This window comes from Parus major, chromosome 19 (assembly GCF_001522545.3).
Source record: "Parus major isolate Abel chromosome 19, Parus_major1.1, whole genome shotgun sequence".
Classification (NCBI taxonomy): Eukaryota; Metazoa; Chordata; class Aves; order Passeriformes; family Paridae; genus Parus; species Parus major.
Window position 1 is genome coordinate 9,375,772 of NC_031787.1, and position 2,833 is coordinate 9,378,604.

At 42.5% G+C, this 2,833-nt stretch overlaps 1 long non-coding RNA gene across 1 annotated transcript; it reads right to left on the minus strand.

The window, feature by feature from the left end:
* Positions 1 to 1,230: 1,230 nt before the first annotated feature.
* Positions 1,231 to 2,423, minus strand: LOC107212654. The gene is made up of 3 exons (XR_001524504.2): positions 2,322 to 2,423; positions 1,948 to 2,029; positions 1,231 to 1,832 (listed from the first exon to the last, which is right to left on the minus strand). It is a non-coding gene; the product is annotated as an uncharacterized LOC107212654 (long non-coding RNA).
* Between the last annotated feature and the right edge of the window lie 410 nt (positions 2,424 to 2,833).

A 2,833-nucleotide genomic window follows, 5' to 3' on the forward strand; every position in this document is an offset into this window, starting at 1 on the left:
ATTTGAAAGCTCAATTAATTTTGAGCTACAACTCTGTCTATCATTTCAACCACATGTGGCAGAGTGAGAACTCATGTGAGATAATGGTTAATTTTTGGTATCTTCTGCTGCCTAATGACAGGTGTGCTGTCCTAAATAATTAGCTTTCAAAAAGGGATCCCCTTAACCCTTCTCTGAAACTGAGTAGTGATCTCGGTTTTACTTCATTAAGCTCTTGACAACTCAATGTACTCACATCTGTTACTGTTTGGTAGTTTGATTCCAAGAACACAAATTGCTTCAAGAACTGGCAACAAATTCATTCAAGCTCATGATGCAGATCAAAATCCATCTGTTTACTAATCAAAAGCCATATTTTAATCGTAGTACAGCAGTGGTGTCAGCAATATCCCAACTTAGACCTTCTCTCTGCCCTAAACATGATAGGTAGAATTCCTCCTGTAAGATGCATTTATTTTAATTGGATGTTTAAATGCATCCAGGAATTCTGGAGTCTGATATTCCAGCCCTTGCCTACAGGATTTGATCAATCTGCTTGCCCTGAACAATTTATCAGACATTTTTTACCTACAGGCTGAACTTGAAAGTCTGTTACATCAGTCACTTCTGATATGATCCTAAATTAGAACAAGAGAGGAAAACGATGTGATGAATCAAATTTTAACTTGAGTTTCCAGTTATTCCTTTTATGGACTAAAATCCTTTGCCTACCACAGTCATGATAAAGCTCACTAATGTCTATGAAAGTCCATCTGTGCTCAGGTGTCTAGGAGAGATTAACTGAGGAACTGCATCTTCATAATTCCCAAAATATGGAGAATATCCCATGCTCTATCTGACCAAACCCCACAAGCTCCAGCAATATGACATCACCACAGCTTTGGCTGGGCCTGGACCTTGGCAGAGGAGCTGCTGCCTTGGAGCCTCCTCAGGTGCAGAGCTGGTAAGAGCAGTCCTGCTGAATGACCACGGGCATGGGAGCAGCTCTTGGGAGAAACACAGCCCTCCAGGGACCCTGCAGGGCTGTCAGCTCTGCCCCCACGAAGGAGAACACACATCAACCATGAGTACCTCAGTGAGCAAATCTTTCCATTGAGCTCTTGCAGGTTGTGGTGCTGGCTGGAATTCTGCTAAAGCCTCTCTAGAGCTCTCTGGGCACAATGACTTGCAGCAGTGATGCCACCAGTGAATTCCTTACCCAGTGAAAATCCAAGAAGTTTTGATGCTAATTATAGATTTCACCCATTATTTTCCCTACTGTATGGTAGGTCAGTGAGATCTCAGTTTATTCCTATGTGGAAAGAAATGCCTAAGGGATTTTACAAGCTGGTTAACCCATGACCACTACATTAAGGCTCCAAAACAAATGTAGCCCATTTGCTCAGGGATGACAGATTAATAAATTGTTCCACCTCATTATCCCTGTAATTCCTGATGGCATCGCTTGGAGGAAGTCTGGCAAATGACATTGGCCAAAGGTCAGTGCTCCTTTTTCAAAAACCTTATAAACCTTATAAGATTATAAACCTTAATACAAACATAAATGATTCAGTGGATTTATGGAAAGGCAGTAGAAGTCCCAGGTCAGGTTCAAACCATGCTTACCAGTGTAAGGATAGAGCCCATGCTCTGGAGCTGTGCTGGGTGCAGGGAGGGGCAGCTGAAGCTGGTGTGAGCACATTTCTGACTCCTCTTGTGGTGCCTGTCCCTGGCTGTGCTGGTGCTGCCCCACACAACAGCTGCCCCAGGCTGGTGGCCAGGGAGCAGGTCCTGCTCCTGGGCTGCTCCAGAGCCACAACACCAACGGGCTGGCTCCCAAGTCCTTCCTCTGGCTGGAACGTCAATTCAAAATATTAGAGAGGATGAACAGGAGCTTAGATAGAGTTCTGCAATGCCAAAGCCATGAATCAGGGTGAGGACTTTCTCGAGCCAAGCTCTAAATAGTACCTCATTTTAAGCTTCTGCGTTTTGCAATGTCCCTAATAATCTTCCAGCCTGCAGGGTCAGATTTGCAAGTTTCTGTCAACAACTGCAAAAATGAATAAAATATTTGAAGTAAGAAAACTCATGCCTGCAGGAGAGAAGGAAAAGGTGAATATTATGGAAGATGTGATGAAATTATGAGACCTGGAAGCTATGAAATGTAACTTTTAATGTACAAAGATGGGACCAGCTACAAACATGCAGAGGTTTATATATTGATTAGTCTTGGCAGGGAAGCTCATAAACCCAGAAGGAAATAGGAGGAAAGTTGGGGCTCAAAATAATTCCTCTTGATGGTGACAGCCATGCATTTTCTATGTAAGCATGTGTAAACTTACTGGATAATATGTAGACTAGAGCAGGCCGGAGAAAACTACATCCCTAAGCAAAAATACTCCTTTTAGGAATTTCTTCAGCATCTGTGGAAATAGGTGAAGATCTCCTAACCTGTGGAGTGAACAATTTGAAAAGGGTTATGAAGAGAGCTGAATACCACAGTGTGAACAGAGCAGTACAGCCAGATACTGAGCAGTACATGGGCTTCCAGGCCAGCATTATGCATGGAACTGGAAAAGCTTTTTGCTTCCAGAGGAACAAATAAAAATCATACAAACACACAAGTCATGACTGTCTCATGTACTAAACTTGACAAGGAGCACAAAATAATCTTGAACCAGGCAAAAACAGTGTGTGAGGAATTCCCCTTATCAAGGGAAACCACATTGGTGAAGTAGGACAGAGGTCTAGGATGCTCTGATGGGTATAAAAAAGAAAGGAAATGTGAAAAAAGAGAGTTTATTTAGATAAAAAATTGCTGAAAAGTTCCTGTCAGGATATAAACCAAAGCTGT